The sequence below is a fragment of the Dermochelys coriacea genome, chromosome 6 (genome assembly GCF_009764565.3).
Source record: "Dermochelys coriacea isolate rDerCor1 chromosome 6, rDerCor1.pri.v4, whole genome shotgun sequence".
Taxonomy (NCBI): Eukaryota; Metazoa; Chordata; order Testudines; family Dermochelyidae; genus Dermochelys; species Dermochelys coriacea.
Window position 1 is genome coordinate 97,278,863 of NC_050073.1, and position 17,461 is coordinate 97,296,323.

Sequence of the window (17,461 nt, forward strand, 5' to 3'; positions counted from 1 at the left end):
GAGGTGCACTGGGGTCCGGCCAGGGGCTCAGAGGAGCAGGGGGTGGGGCCATGGACCGGAGAGGAGCTTTCGGCCAGCCGGCAGACAGGCTGAGAGGAGCAAGTGGTGGGCGGGGGGAGCCAGCGGGATCTTGGGATGCAGTGCAATGCAGAGCAGGCCAGGGTCCCTTCTGAGCATGGGCCCGGCTCCATGGAGCCACTGGAGCCATTGTAAACCCAGCACTGGTTGGAATCCATGCATGCAGACTCTTCCTCCACTGAAATCACTGTTAGCCAGACAGCTAACTGATTAACCAACCACTCAGTTAAGTATATAGATTAAAAAACAAACAAACCATGTTACAAGAAAATGCAAAACTGAGAATAGCAAAATATAAATGACTCTTTCCCCATTACTACATTTAAAGAAAAGTTGGTGAATCAGACTATGAGATAATTTAACTGAACAGTTTCGCTAAAAATCAAACATTCAAAGTGTACAATTAAAATAAATTACTTTCACTCACAATTTCCTCTTTCTGTAATTAATATTGCCCATGCTTCCCTGTTGGAGGGTTAACAATATCACTAACCTACTCATCGGTGGATCTGGAGGTGGGGGGAATAGGCCACAGGGGGCTATTGTCCCAAACTGCAGCACCATAACCAGAATACAGTAACTCCTCACTTAACTTTGTAGTTATGTTCCTGAAAAATGCAGCTTTAAGAAAAACGATGTTAAGCAAATCCAATTTCCTCATAAGAATTAATGTAAATGCGGGGGGTAGGTTCTATGGAATTTTTTTTTTTTTGCCGGACAAAAGACTATATATATATTGTACACACACACACAGAGTATACATTTTAAACAATTTAATACTGGTACACAGCAATGATGATTGTGAAGCGTGAAAGAGGTGGTGAAGTCAGAGGGTGGGATATTTCCCAGGGGATGACTTACTGCTAAATGATGAACTAGCAATTGGCTGGGCCCTCAAGGATTAACTCATTGCTGTTAATGTAGCCTCACACTCTACAAGGCAGTACGAATGGAAGGAGGGGAGACAGCATAGCAGATAGATACAGAGACACAAACTGTGTGTGTGTGAGAAAGAGAAATACACATTTCCTCTTTAAGTATGCTGACCCACTCTTAAGTACACTGCCTTGTTAAGTTAATCAGCAAGCTGAGACCACAGCTGCTGCCAGGAAGCTCCCTCCATCCTGAGCCCTGTCGTGTATCCCCCCCCTGCTCTACGGAAGATGGGATAAGCAGGGTGCAGAAGCAGGGGGACACCCTGACATTAGCTCCTCCCTGGCCCCCGCCCCTACACAGCAACCAGGAGGCTTGGGGAGCAGCACATGGCAGTGGGGGGAAGGATAGCCAAACTGCTGGCAATCGGTAGCCTGCTGGGTGGCTACCACAGAGGGAACTTAGGGGAGCAGGAAGCTGATAGGGGAGCTGCTGGTCCACCCTGTTTCCAAGCCCCCACCAGCTGACTCCAAAGGGCTGCTCTTCCTGCAAGCAGTGGACAAAGCAGGTGGCTGCCAAACACCGTTATAAGGGAGCATTGCACAACTTTAAACGACCATGTTCCCTAATTGATCAGCAACGAAACAACGTTAACTGGGACGACTTTAAGTGAGGAGTTATGGCAGGACAGCTCTGGTGGCAGTTCCACCCCCTTCCCCTTGAGGCCCCACCCCTGGCCAAATCAGCGGCTGGAAGACAGCCAGCCAGAGCCCAGTAGTATAGGGTAGCTGCTATTCTGAATGGTTCCAGGGACCCATGATACTCCCCTATCTGCTCCTGGTGCATGGGATACTGCTGCTTCTCAGCCCCCACCAAGCCTCCCTTGAATGCTTGTACAGCTGCTAAGAACCACCTGGGCAGGGGGACTCAGCTCATGGGCAGGCCGAGCCCTCAGGGAGCAGTGATGGGGGGACTCTCCCAGAACTCAGCCCCTAGGCGCTCTTCTCCCTGTACCACCCTCCTGCCCGTGCACAGCCACTAGGTACCTGTCTCCCTGAGCTACACCCCTGCCTCCACACAGCCCCTAGCTACCCCCTGCCTTAACCCTGAGCAGTTTTCAAACTTTTTTTGAGCTGAGCCCTTCCCTTTGGGCTGTAGTTTTCAGCTGTGCGCTGCGCTACCCCCGTTAGGCTGGGTGGCCTGCTGAGGTGAGTCAGGGGTGGAGGTGGCACTCCCTCCCCAGGTCCTGCTATGCAGAGCTGGCCTGAGCCCTGCTGCGCCCTGCCCACCCCAAATATAAAAGTCAAACTACTCTGTATCTACGACAAAACGTTTCAGGGTGAGGGAAAACAGCCTGCTCCTGGGCTCAGCTTCTCCCCGCTCACCCAGGACACATGGTCTTTTGTAAAGCGCTTGCCCTCATGGAGTCTGACACCCCTGCAACAGGGAACCTACTGGGGAAGACCCAGCGCTACCACACCCAGTTCCAGAAGCTTTCAGGATGTGGAGTACTAACTCGGCCTAGCAACAATGACTCAGACACAACTCACTCCTGACCCTCACCCCCAGGTCTCTTAAAGAGAGAGCTCCCTATCTGGAGTTACAAAAGCAGCCTGAAAGTGGGCAGAAAGCCACAGAAGCGCTGGTTGTGTGGACCTAGAAGGAAGCCAAGAGGGAGACCTTTTTTAGGCAAATAACTAGCTTCAAGGAGCCTTGGATTTTGTACAAGGAAATTGTCTTCTATTGTTCATTCCTATTCTGTTCAGGGAAACAGGATTTTATGTACATATTTTGTAAATAAACGGGTTTGCAGCAAAGAAATACCCTGATTTGCTTAATCATTTTCTCCTTCTAAGAGAAGTACTCTCCAAGGCCCTTGAATAGTGACTAATTGCATGGGCCAAAAGGGGCAGCAGCATAGATCTTCACTTAGGTGCCTAACTCTTATTGATTTTAATGGAAGTTAGGTGCCTAAATATCTTTGAGGATCTGGGCTAATAGACCTTATCATTTATACCTAAGGGACATAGAGAAGCCCATTCTGATGAGAAGTAGGAGTTAGTGAAAGGCAATGCATTTGGGTATGTGAGGTGGGGAATAATCCTAAAGTGTTTACAGCTGAGCCACTTTAATCATTGGGGCTGAAAGCTGGGGGGGATGCTAGAGAGAAGCTGGACTAAAAAAGCAAACAGTAGGGTAAGAAATAAAAATATACGTGTCTGCCTGAACTCAAGCCTTTGTGGTCTAATTTGCATACCTCAGGATTTATAGCAGTTCCATGGTACTGAGCAGAAGCAGAACTGAGGTAAGTCCTGTCCTGGCAGGCCCCTAAAGAAAGCCATTTGCTTGCCTTATTGTTGCCTGTATTCATTTAAGTTAGAATGTGGATTATTTTCCTGACTTATTTTGTTTTAAATATTTTTTTCATGTTAGTATTCCCCCCCAAAGGGAAAGAGGAACTGAAGGTGAGGTTTTGGCATGGAGAGGGTTGTCTAGAGGAAAATCTCAGGCTTTTTAGTTGCCTATTGTAGGCAGTAAGAAGAAAATCCTTTAAAGGTTGAGGACAGTGTATTGGATTAACTCAGTCAAAGTCAGTGGAAAGAATGTTGTGTTTGACTTAGTAAATGACTTGTGCCTGACAGAAACAGTACCAAGAAAGATTTCTTCAACTGGGAGGAAATGGTGACTCCCAGTTTTGAAGTGGAGGAAGCTTGGCGGCAGTGCTTGTTTATACAGGGCCATAGATAAATATGAGCTGTTTGGGATTGTTCCCGAGACGTACTGTGTTTGAAGATATTCTTCAAAATCATCACCTCCAACTTCAGTGAATAGAATGATAATGTATGCAATTATTATGGTAGTATCTGGTGGGTCCCATTGAGCCAGGCACTGTACAGACATGTAATAAAGAGACAGCTGCAGCCATGGAAGCTATTGTAGTGCTTGTGCAACTGTAGAGTGAGATAGAAGTTGGAGAGTTTGATAAGCCTTATCTATGCTTGACCTGGGCTTAGCATTAGTATCTACTTGTCACACATGTGGACAGCTTTTCAGCTGGTGTGAATCAATGTGAGCTATGCCATGGGGGTAGGACTGACATCTGTATGGATTCCAGACAGCACTGCCTCCTCTAGAAGTGCCATAGTTTAAGAATGGTTAAGAAGTCACCCAAGTTACTCCAATGGTCACACTGCCCACCCTCAGCAGCCTAGAATTGTAAGGGTGCATAGAGGCCATGTTCAGTTTTCTAGCTTCCAGGCCATCGGCTCAAGGTAAACCCTAGTACTACATTTCCCTTGCTATTTGCACTCTAAATTCTGGTCCCCTTCCAGTTGTGAATAACTTAGTTACAAGACACTCTGTGTTTTCCTCTAGTGAGTGAAAGTAGTGCAGTTTTTATGGAAGAACTGAGTCTTCTCCACAGCTGGAGTGCAGTGCTTCTATATTGTGATGCCAACTTTTCCCAACCTAGCACTAAAAATTTCCCAAATCTGGTGAAAAATTCCCAGCAGTGCTTCTATATCCTGGGAAATTTCCCAAAATCTGGGAATTTTTGAGTAAGTGTTCTCCCCTCTCTTTGAGTCAGATCCTCATTGTCAGAGGTCAGCCTAGCTGAGGAGGGAGTATTTAAAAAACACTTTTGTTTGCTCAGTCCCCAGGCAGCTGGGGATCGTTTGTCATAATTCAAAGCAGCAGGGCCTTATTGGAAATCCAGCTCTCCTCTGGAGGCTGTCACTGGCCATAGACTACTAGAATACAGTGATGCTTTGACTACAGCCCTTACTGTTCCTATGCTCGGGTCAGGCATTGAGAATGGGTAACATAGTTGATGTAAAAAGAAAAGGAGTACTTGTGGCACCTTAGAGACTAACAAATTTATTAGAGCATAAGCTTTTGTGAGCTAAAGCTTATGCTCTAATAAACTTGTTAGTCTCTAAGGTGCCACAAGTACTCCTTTTCTTTTTGCAAATACAGACTAACACGGCTGCTACTCTGAAACCTGTCATAGTTGATGTAAAAACAAAAACAACTAGGAAAGTGGGTTTTAGCCCACGAAAGCTTATGCCCAAATAAATTTGTTAGTCCCTAAGGTGCTACAAAGACTTCTCATTGTTTTTGTTGATACAGACTAACACTGCTACGACTCTAAACCTGATAGTTGATGTAGTTGGCTGTGCAGCCTTTAGGGTTGGCTTTATATCAGCATTAGGATTATCAGTAGTCACTTGTAGAAGTAGGGTCTTGTTAAGAATAGAAATAGCCATTAGTTTCATTAGTAAGTTTTGCTGCTCCAAACTGCAAGTAGATAACATAAGCCTTTTTTCCTTTGCTCTGAAACTTCACAATTACAACACTTCACACCCTCTGATGTGGGAAGGATTCTTTCCACTGTATCCTCTAAAAGACCACAATGAAATGTCACTTGCCAGTGTGATGAAAGCTTGGTGCCTAATGAAGAAAATCTGCTTGAGGGGGCTCCCACTGTTGCAGGCTAGAGGATTGAAAGTAATTGAATTTCTGAATATCTTTTTATTCTAGATCTAAATCATCCTACAAGCTTCAAGAAAGAAGTGGCCTGTTAGACACACAAATAATCAGCCAAAACCAGACATGGGCCGTTACTGGGAAGAAAACGGGACTCTCATGAGTTACCTTCTACACTCCCCAAGGTGACATGACTCTCAAAAGGATATAATCCAACATGTCTCATGCGGCAACCTTTGCCTTTGATCTTGAATGTAGGACCATACTTGCAGTATGGAGCACTGTATCCCAGAAAGCAGTGATTCTGAAAAGGAGCTCCTAAATGCAATGCTGTAGCAAAAAAGCTACTCTAATCCTTGTATAAACAGTAGAATATTGAGGATGAATAGGGAAGTGATATTACTCCTGTGCACTATGCTGCTGGGGCCGCTACTGTTATACTGAGTTTTGTTCTGGTGTTCATGCTTTAAAAAGGATGTTGAAAAACTGGAGAGGGTTCAGGGAAGAGCCACAAGAATGACTGATCTGGAAAACACACTTTACAATGAGAGACTAAAGGAGCTCAATCTCTTTAGTTTAAGAGAAGATTAAGAGGTGATTTGACCAAAATTACCTGCAGAGAGAGAGAATACCTGATTACCGAGGGCTCTTTAATTCAGCAGACAAAAACATGACATAAGATCCGCAACAAGTGGCTGGAAATTCCAGTCAACAAAATTCAAACGGGAAAGAAGACTTTATTTTAAAAAAAAAAAAAAAGTCATTAGCCAATTACAAAGGGATGTGGTAAATGCTCCACCATTTTTAGTTTTTTGATCCATATTGGATATGTTTTTAGATATTCCCTAGTTCAGCCACAAGTTATTGGGCTAAATGCAGGATTTACTGGGTGAAATTCTGTGGCTTTTGTTGTACAGATGGTCAGATTGGATCATAATGGTCCCTTCAGGCCTTAAAAATCCCTGAGTTTTACTAAGTGTTCCATTGGCTCTGAGTATTGTCTCAATGATTGACAGAAATGGAGGGAATAATTTAATAATTAATCATCTGCCTGAAAAGTGGGCAGCAAGTTTATTACCAATCTCTATGGTTGCCTAACAGCAGGGGTCGGCAACCTTTCAGAAATGGTGTGCTGAGTCTTCATTTATTCACTCTAATTTAAGGTTTCATGTGCCAGTAATACATTTTAATGTTTTTAGACGGTCTCTTTCTATAAGTCTATAATATATAACTAAACTATTGTTGTATGCAAAGTAAATAAGGTTTTTAAAATGTTTAAGAAGCTTCATTTAAAATTAAATTAAAATGCAGAGCCCCCCTGGACCTGTGGCCAGGACCCAGGCAGTGTGAGTGCCACTGAAAATCAGCTCACATGTCGCCTTTGGCATGTGTGCCATAGGTTGCCTACCCCTGCCTTAGAGCATTTTATTTTAGTTCTTTGTTCTCTCACAATGACAGGGAGAAGGGGAATAGGACTGGGGGAACATAAGGAAACATAGGCATCTCTTATTGAGGAAATTGAGGTTTGGCTGCTTTTATATGGTGGTAGATGAAAAATGCAGAAGTTGGAAATTATTTTATTTGTGTTGGGTGACAGGTTACACTAGTAATTCAGCCCTTTCTTTTGTACTTTAATCTACTTTTCTCTTTAATCTCAGCATTTCTTGAATCCTATATAAATTTGACACTTAACGTACTAGTGTCTCATCAAAATACTGCTGTTAATTACTCCTGGCTTGTTGTATCTTGTTTGCTTTTTACACAGCATATTTTGTGGAGTAGGAGACCCCAAAACATCTAATCATTAAAGGGTGAGTCTTCTATAGTAGAAGACTGGGACTCTGCCTCTCCTGAACTCTGCTGTCTGCAAAGAAATTAAGCCTAACTAAACATGGGAAACAACTAAAAACTAACTATAAATGAGAACCTTTCCACATGAGAAATCCAAGATAAAATGGGATAAACCTGATGTCATAAATATAAAGGAAAGGGTAACAACCTTTATGTATGCAGTAATATAAAATTCCTCTTGGCCAAAGGTACATAATCCCCTTACCTGTAAGGGGTTAGTCAGTTCAATTAACCTAGTTGGCACCTGACCAGAAGGACCAATGGGGAAAGAAGATACGTTCAAATCTGGGTAGGGGGGAAGGCTTTGTTTTTGTGCTCTGTGTGTGGTCTCTCGGGAGACAAAGAGAGAGACCAAGCAAGTAATCCAGCTCCTATTAAACGATGCATCTGAATTACAGGAATAGTAAGTAATAGCAAGGAAATGTGTTAGTGTCTCTTGTTTTAGTTTGTGAATTTTCCCTATGCTTAGAGGGAGGTTTATCCCTGTTTTTGGTAACTTTATAAAGTTTTGCCTCAAGGGGAATCCTCTGTGTTTTGAATCTGATTACTCTGTAAAATTACCTTCCATCTTGATTTTACTGAGGTGCTTCTTTTACTTTTTTTCTTTATAATAAAGTTTTTTTTTTTCTTTAAAGAATCTGATTGGGTTTAGTGTCCTAAAAACCCAGGGATTTGGTCTATGCTCATCTGTACCAATTGGTGAGGATATTATTCTCAAGCCTCCCCAAGAAAGGGGGTGAAAGGGCTTGGGGGGAATATTTTGTGGAACAGGAACTCCAAGTGGTTCTTTTCCTTGAATCTTTGTCTAACTCACTTGGTGGTGGCAGCGAATACCGTCCAAGGACAAGAAGGGATTTTTGCAGTAGGGATGTTTTAACCTAAGCTGGTGTGGGTCCCCCCATCTGTAGCCCAGAGTTCAGAGTGGGGAGGGAACCCTGACACCTGAGTATAAGAAAAAAGTTATTCAATGTATTTGGCAGTACAACAGAAAAATAGACGCAAGAATGCAAAGCCAGGGACTGTTTAGGGATCCTCTGGATATGACTATGCTGTAATTAAACACCCTGATCACTTGGGCTCCTGGGGCTCAGGCTAAGGGACTATTTAATTGTGGTGTAGACATTTGGGCTCAGGCTGGGGTCTGAACTCTAGGACCCTCCCTGCCCGTTGGGTCCCAGAGCCTGAGTTCCAGTCCTAGTCCTAATGCTTACGCTGCAGTTAAACAGCACCTTAGCTTGAGCCCTGCAAGCCTGAGTCAGCTGATGCAGACCAGTTACGGGTTTTTAAGTGCAGTATAGACATACCCTTTGAGGCCAGGTGTCCCTGACTCTTTGGTTAAAGGCAGATGTTCAGTTCAGTTCTCTCGTAACAACAGTAAGGCTGAAATTTTGAAAACTTTCTTGCCTGAAGGCAAGACTTTCAAGAGTGATTAATGATTTTTAGCTGACCATCTTGAGGCAGGAGTCTTAAAAGAATATGATTTCCAGAAGATAGGTGCTGAGCACCCTTCTGAAAATCAGGCCCCTATAAAGTCTCACATCAGTAGTCGCTTTTTGAAAAATCTTGACCCTTGGGCAATATTTATGCATATAAATAAGTAGTTTGATATTGCAGAGGTGCTAAGCAGTCCCAACCACTGAAATCAATGGGAGAAAGAACCCCAAACTTATGTTTAAACTCTCATATTTTAAGCCAAACTCGCTATTTGTTTGGGTGAGTGGGGCAAGAGAGAGAGTCATGATTTTTGAATACTTGGGGTTGACAATACCAGGAGTTGAATGCTGGGCACCTCAATCAGTTATTTAATATAAGTATAGGTTTAAGGACCTGACATCATTTGCTTATGTCTCTAGTGTAACTAGTGTCTGAATGAGCTCTCCTCTGACATCTAGTGATAAGCTGGGGGGCAAAGACTTCAGGACCAGACTATATTTGCTGGGTTCAGTTGTAGAACCTGAGAATGTGGCATTGCAGAGAGTGACTGGTAGCACCGCCAGAGTTAATGATGGCATTGTAATATCCGTTGCAATGGCAGCAGCTGAGGCATTGCTCAGTGCTCCACCCTCCCCTGGTGGAAAGTGAACCCACCCAAATGCACCTCTGAACTCTGGGTCTTTGCCTGACCAAGGGCAGCCAACTGTGAGTGCAGTGCAGTGGAGGGAGATGCGAGTGATGTGCTAAAGGGACGTTGATTCGTTGGATGAATACAGGGTGGGAAACTGAGGCAAAAGACACTGCTCAACGCATTGTGGGGTCAGGTTAGCTTATGATCACATGTTTTTGAATGTGGTGGTTGTGTTTTTTCCAAACTAATGCTTGGTTCCCATTCCCTTTTTAAAGAAAATTTTGTTTTGTTTTATACAGTGCTTGTAAGTGGCTAAATATTCTCTCTTAGAGGCACCCAATGTTGATGGTAAATTTTCCCAGATTATTGGGTGGGGGCTCGAGCTGGTTTTGTATTGTAGTGTTAGGAGAAACCCCTAAATATGAAACCTGCCCCTTGTTGCTGTTGACTCCACCTGGCAGAAGGGTTGAGCTAGCTATCTTGGGGGCGGGGGGGGGGAATCATAAAAAAAAAAAAAAAATTTAACTGCTTGAAGTTTACAGTGATAATGCAATGCCTTTGAGCTATTGAAAACCACATCTGTATATCCCTTTGTTTTCTGAAGAGGCCCCAGTATAAATATTAGTGTTTTAATTTAATTCTCTGCTCTATGATCCAGTAATAACTGGAGACAAGGAGCTGCAGTGATGCAGTGGAGAATCAGGACCAATGTCTGTGAATACTTTCTTTCACTATTTAACAACTCTTGGAGTTGTGTACATGCTGGAAAAGCCAAATATAACATGAAGTTTTAAAGTTTCTCTGCTGTGGCGAGATATTATGCAGAACTTGTAAGAAGGAAATAAAAATAGTTTGAGAGGACTGTGTAAATGGAGCTCTCCAGAGCAGAGCTCCAGTAAATATCTTTAAACCTGCAACCCTGGCACACCCCATGTGGCTGAAGCCCCAAATGGGGCGTAGGGGAGGCTCTTGGAAATAGTATATGAGAATTTAAGCCCTGTGTGTAACAATTAAAATATGCTAGTTAAATATTTTTGGCAGCAAAAGCTTGAAGGAGGTAAAAACTTGAAGTTGGTAGGATGAGAAGGGGCTACAGAAGAACACCAGAGAATTGCTGTCTTGTTCAACCACGACAGGATATGGGGACTCATGTTAAACACAAAAGACAAAACTAAACTATTCTCCTCACTCATAGTTGGGGTTGATGTGAAGGCTATGCAGGTACCAAAGCGGTGTGGAGTCAGTTGCCTTCACAATGATGGTAGCAGGCATTGAAGCTCAAAAATTTCTTACACCTACTTCAGCAGAGTGATGACACCTCCAGCCTTATTGACCTTCATTCAATTGTAGTGGTGGAGTGGGCTAGTCAGCTGAGCTCTAGACTAGTTCCATCCACCACAGAGTGCAACTATTGTGAGGAAAAGCTAGTTTTGTTTTACTCCTGGCTTTAGTAATGGAAGCTTTTTATAGAGTTGTCTCTGGGATTGCAGATGAGCAATTCATGAGACTGTGTGCTCCTTAGATGCAGATGGCTACTTAGTGTGGACTTTTGGCACATGTATCAGAGGGGAGCTGTGTTTACCACTTCTACAGATCCAGACTGAGTCCTGTGGCACCTTATAGACAGGTGACTTGTGATCAGGTTGTGGTTTCTTAAACAATCTTTAATTTCTGTTCTAGGAAATCATGCTTTTCACCAGTGGTTGCTATGGTGATAGTGATAGGAGAATGGACTAGGTATCAAGTTATTTTCTTGGCGGCAGCATTTGAAAAGAGAAGGCTAACGTGTGTGGGTGTAACTTGGCTTCACTCTGAGCGCACTCGCTATAAACATATATGTATGTGTTGTTAGGAAGTCAATTAACTGCCTCTTAGAGGAAATATATTAAAGGTTTGATTTGAAACCCAGAAATCAAGAAAGAAATTTAAAAGGGCCCTGTCAAGCTAGGTGGCAGGATAGCCTAGTGTTTAAGGTGCAGCACTGGGATTTAGGACACCAGGGTTCACAATTCCCTGCTCCAACACAGACTTTTCTGTGTGATCTTGAGCAAGTCACTTGGTCCCTCTGGGTCTCGGCTCCCCATCAGTAAAAGAGAAGAGTAATATTGTCCCCATCTTGCAGGGATGCTGTGAGGATTAAAACACTAAAGATTGTGAGGTGATCATATATCATGGTAATGGACCATATAAGTACCTAAGATGGATAGGTAGGCTGAGTCTGAACTAATTAAATTTAGCTATCTTTTCTTAACTTTTTGTTTAAAAAAAAATGCAATTAACCCCCCTCCCCCAAATGCCAGTACCCCAATGCTCATGAGTAACCCTTACAAGGTATACTTTGTACAAAGAGCATTACAATAGGGTGTGAATTGGGTATATTTTGTCAGCCTTATCTGCAATACAGGAATACTTTTCTTTCCTACTATGCAGAGGGTTTTGAGTATCGGCATTATTTGAAACCATCTAGATTGCCCCAACAAACTTTCTGACTGTCTGTCTGGGGGAATTCCAACCAAGCTCACTTCACAGTTTGTTCCCTGAAGAAAGAATGGACCTGATTCTTTTCTGACTGACCCCAGTGTAAATCAGGAGTAATTCTGAAGTCAAAGAAATTGCATTGATGTAAAGTCACCAAATGAAATTAATAGGCCTTAAAACAAACAAAAGAAAGTATTTCTTTACACAATGCACAGTCAACCTGTGGAACTTTTTGCCAGAGGATATTATGAGGGCCAAGACTATAACAGGGTTCCAAAAAGAACTAGATAAATTCATGGAGGATAGCCATTGATGGACCTATTAGCCAGGATGGGCAAGGACGGTGGTCCCTAGCCTCTGTTTGTCAAAAGCTGGGAATGGGCGTAAGGGGATGGATCGCTTGATTACCTCTTCTGTTCGTTCCTTCTGGGGCACCTGGCATTGGCCACTGTTGGAAGATGGGATACTGGGCTAGGTGGACCTTTGGCCTGACCCAGAATGGCCATTCTCTTGTACAGATATGGTGATTGCTGGTTCTGCTTTGAACCATGTGCATATAACAGATCCTCCCTATTACAATGTAGAATCTGTATGAAAGTGAACAGTTTATATCACCACCATTCAGCAAATGAAGTTTCACTCATGTACAAATGGCAAACATCTCTGACTTCAAAGAGCTCAGAACAAACATGGAAGGGCAGCTATGTCAGAAAATTGAGGAACCCTGTGCTGGGATAAATCTCTGTCGCTTTCAGAATGTGACTTATGTTCTTATGTCAATATATGTGAGTGAAGAACAGGCCAATGTAGGAATTTATTATAAGAAATAACACCTAAACCAGACTGGATTTAAGGCATTGAAAAATGTTCCTCAGTGTAATATAAAAACAGTTAAAATAGCAACTTTCATCTGAGGATTTCAAATTCTTTACAAACATTAACCCTCACAATGCACTGCTGAGGTGGGTAGTGCATGTGTGGTCTTACTGAAGTGCAGCCATCCCTCAGGTAGGACTCAATTGGAGGAGAAAATGAGATAGGCATCGTTAGGGTGACCAGATAGCAACTGTTGAAAAAATGGGACGGGGGTGGAGGGTAATCGGCACCTACATCTGTTTATCCTGCAGTATTGGCCTTGGTTCTGAGTGGCCCCCTCATTTTTGTGGGATTTAGTTGGTTACCACATTATTGAACTCTTTTAAAAAACTGTTACTTTAATTATAAGCACTTTGAGTGTGTGAAACAACAACATGCAAATGTGTAAATTCATATTTAGGCCATTATTAAAATGCATGTCACATGCCCCTACGATCACTTTAGTTATTGGGTTTCAGAGTAGCAGCTGTGTTAGTCTGTATTCGCAAAAAGAAAAGGAGTACTTGTGGCACCTTAGAGACTAACAAATTTATTTGAGCATAAGCTTTCGTGAACTACAGCTCACTTCATCGGATGCATCGATGAAGTGAGTTGTAGCTCACGAAAGCTTATGCTCAAATTTTAGTCTCTAAGGTGCCACAAGTACTCCTTTTCTTTTTTAGTTGTTTGTTCCAGAGATTTGAGTAGTGCTAGTCAGTCCCCTTGATTGTTCTGTATATGATTTCTGAGAATGATTTAGCTTTCATAGGTGCATGAAGGAAGAATAGGATCATAAGTGTCCTTTGCTTTCACCCATCCAAGAGATGACTATCCCATCTGAACTTCCTGAAGTGGTATATGGCTGATGAGCCTGGTCCCGTGGATAGCCTGTGGATACTGGATAACTCCTTCCACAATGCATATTCTTATCATTTAAAGTGTAAGTGGTGTGTGTGTTTGTGAGTGGGAGGGGGGGGAATATGAACGCAAACCACATACACAATGGCCAAACCAAATCTAATACTGTCTTCCAACAAAGTAATACCCCCCCAATGTTAAATTATGATCCCTAAAAATAAATGTGCATGTTCTGTTCTGGAAACGCTCTTTGCAGGAAAGTCCTGAAGACTGCAAAACCATCTCTCAGTGCCTCAGCACCTCTTGAGAGCTACGTGACCTTGCATAGGATAAGAGTCCAATTCTGCATTCTTTGTGCACCCAGAATTGCCACTGAGGTCAGGGCGATGGTCTGGGTACACAAGGAAATCAGGATTGTGCCAAATGAGATGAATGCAAGGTCTGGAAAGGAGAGAAATAAATAAGGGGATGATTGAAACAATATTCACTAAAACTTTCCAATGAATTTAATGAAATGGTTTGGGATGTTTTAGGCATATTGGAAATTGACTTTCCACAAATAATTTTGTGAGTAAAATTCCTGGAAAGGAAACACACAAAAGGGACACCAAATAGCCTGCCTGCACAGGTGGTCACAGAAATTATAGATCAGCTTTAAATTTTCATGTTCAAGCACTCACTTGGAAGCCCGTGAGTGTTCATCCAGTCTGGGAGTAGAAACAATGGCATGTGACTTAGCTAGTGACTTGAGCTCGGGAACAGGGGCAGCAAACATAGGATTTCTCCCAGGTGAGGCATGAGTCTCTACATGACCCTGGGGGTGAGTTTGTTGTCTGATAGTTTGTTAGGGTTGCCAACTTTCTAATTGCATAAAACTGAACACTCTAGTCCTGCCCCCACTCACAATATTCCCCCTCCCTCGGTGGCTCAATTTCCCCCACCCTCACTGATTTTCACTGGGCAGCAGCAGGGGGTTAGGGTGTGTGAGGGGGTGAGGGCTCCAGCTGGGGGTGCAGGGTCTGGGGTGGGGCTGGGGATGAGGAATTTGCAGTACAGGAGGGGGCACCAGGCTTGGGGCCAAGGGGTTTGGAATGTGGGAGGTGGCTGTGGGTTGAGCCATGGGGTTGGGGTGTGGGAAGGGGTACAGCTTTGGGCTGGGGGTGTGGGCTCTGGGGTGGTTGGATGAGGGTTTGGGGTGCAGGAGGGGGCTCCAGGCTGGGGGTGGGGCCTAGGGATTTGGAGTGTGGGAGGGGGCAGTGGGTTGGGGTGTGGGCTCTGGGGTGGGGCTGGGGATCAGGGGTTTGGGGTCCAGGAGGGGGCTGCAGGTTGAGGTGGGGGTTGAGGTGTGGGAGGGGGCTCCAGGCTGGGGGTTGGGGCCGAGGGATTTGGAGTGTGGGAGGGGGCTGTGGGTTGAGGTGAGGGTTGGGGTGTGGAAGGGAGTATGGGCTCTGGGCTGGGGTTGTGGGCTCAAGGGTAGGGTTTGGGGTGCAGGAGGGGGCTCTGGGTTTGGGGGGCTGGGGCAAGGAGTTGGGGCACAGGCTTACCTCAAGCAGCTCTCGGTCAGCAGGGCTAAGGCAGGCTCCCTGCCTGTCCTGGCACATTGTGCTGTGCCCCAGAAGCCCCCAGCAGGTCCAGCTCCTAAGCAGGGTGGAGGGAGGGGCAGGAGGCTCCATGCGGTGCTCTCGCCTGCAGGCACTGCCCCCACAGCTCCCAGCCAGTGGAAGTGTGGGGCCAGTGCTCGGGGTGGGGACAGTGCGTGGAGCCCTGTGGCCCCCCTGCATAGATCTGGGACCTGCAGGCCGCTTCCAGGGCGCAGCGTGGTGCCAGGACAGGTAGGGGCTAGCCTGCCTTAGCCCTGCAGCACCGCCAACAGGACTTTTAACGGCCCAGAGGGTGGTGCTGACCAGAGCTGCCAGTGTCCATTTTCAACCGGGCATTCCAGTTGAAAACTGGACACCTGGCAACTCTATAGTTTGTTGTGGTTGTGTGTCTGCTTGATTCAAGTTTATATTGTGGTCTGTTTGGGGGCTGTGATTGACTACCTTCCTCATTCCCTACCTCCTGGGGAAGAGCAGCCAATTCCGGCTACTGCAAGAGGTAGACCTCTTTTTCCCCTCCCTGCCCCACAGCAGCCAGAGGAGTTCTGGGGGAGTTAAGGGAAGTATAGTGGGGGATGGAGCAGCTGATGCCATTTTTATGAGAGTGGAGTGGAAAGAGTCCAGCGACTCAGGGCAGTTCTGCTCCCTCCACACTCCCTTCCTGCAAACAATGGGTCAGTCTGCTCTCTCCTCATCCCGTTGGCCTCCTTTCAGCATCAGGCCTGGGAAGGCAGAGAAGATCCTATGGCAGTCCCCCCCGCCCCAACCTGGGAGTGGGATGAAGAACCCCTGGAGTGGCAGGAAGAACAGAGCAGAACCAGGTCATAGCAGGAGGACTAGGCAAGCCTGGGAGCCAGGCAGATGCAGAGCTGGGTAGGTAGAAGGGATTGCTGGGCTGGGAAATGGGTAAATGTGGAGTGATTGGGAGGGTACCTCAGTATGTATGTAGATATTTATTAGAATTTTGGTGGTTGGGAAGAAGCTGGAAGTTTTGTACCTTCAGGCAGTCAGTGGAGGCTAAAGTCAATACATTTGAGAGAGGTGGTAACAGTGTTTGTGCAATAGTCACTGGGAATGGGTGGGAAGAGGTCAAAAATCAAGACTGAACAAAAAAACATAATATAAACTTTTCCTTACTCATGACTTTTTTGAAATTTTGGGTTGGCAGTACTGGAATTCACTTTGCTCTCAGTCAGGCCCAGATTCTACCTCTGGATGTGTGTCCTGGGCTCCCATTTAAATTTTTGGGGGGCTGCATTATAAGGGCTGTTTTTTGTTTGTTTTGTTTTTTAAGGCTCCCTTTTTCTCAAGACTCTATTTCACTTTCTGAAAGTTCTAAATTTACTGACATTTTATCACTTGCCTCAGTTTCTCACTGAATCTGCAAGCAAAATTGCAGATAATTCAGACAATAGTTAGGACAGCCTCTGGACTCTTGAGGCTCATGTAGTTAATATGTTGATGTGCCTATTAATAATTCATGTATAGTTTGTCTGTTACAATTCCCTGCAGGATTTTAATTTCCATTTTATATTGAAGTGCACATAGCTTAAATTCCTTCATGAGCTAATTCTGTCTTTTTCTCTACTGAATTTCCACATCTACCTTGATATTTAAAAAGTGTAAATATTTTACTTTGGGAGAAGATGGGAGTGGAAACATTCTAATCAACAGAAAGTTTTAAATTACAAACACACTATGCATACAGGGCCTAAATGATATACTCTTCAGGCCAGCAAAACCTCCACTGATGTAAGCACAGGAACCAAACCATAAAGGTTCTGGTAGATCAAAAATTACTTCAAATTTGCTTGGCAACTAACTGCACTGGTTTCCAGTCCATTAAGTGTCAGTGTAATATGACCCAGACGAGAAGTACTGCTAAGTAGATAGAGGGGCAGCTGTATTGTGCTGAAGTCAAAGTTTACAAGTGGCCTTCAAGTGTAACACTGTGTGGCAAGAGTAATCCAACCTAGATGAGACAGAAGTATGGATAGAAATGGGATAGCTCACAGCCTTTTTGCTGAGCACAGATTGGGAACGGTGAGGAGGGGACAGCACCTCTGGTCAGCATTTTTATCAGGACATCAAGATCCAGCTGAAAGTTGAGGCATTATTTAACTATCTCCTGTGGTTCTCCTCCTCACATGCCCATCCTACTGATGTTAGCTCCATCTTCTCCTGATTGAGCTTCAGCCACCTGGCCTTATCCAAGGCCCCAATTCTGTCCAGCCCTTAAGAAAGCTAAATGACTACAGGGGCCTGATATGATGAAAGGGGTCTTGAAGTGCGTGTTTTTGGCAGCCTAAGCAAATGTGAG

At 44.5% G+C, this 17,461-nt stretch overlaps 1 long non-coding RNA gene across 1 annotated transcript in view; it reads left to right on the top strand.

Moving 5' to 3' along the window:
* The first annotated feature begins 3,127 nt into the window (after positions 1 to 3,127).
* Positions 3,128 to 17,461, top strand: part of LOC119857865 — a 47,702-nt gene continuing 33,368 nt past the window's right edge. The window contains exons 1-2 of the long non-coding RNA XR_005293725.1: positions 3,128 to 3,256; positions 5,491 to 5,621. This is a non-coding gene — a long non-coding RNA (uncharacterized LOC119857865). The remainder of the gene's footprint in view (positions 3,257 to 5,490; positions 5,622 to 17,461) is intronic.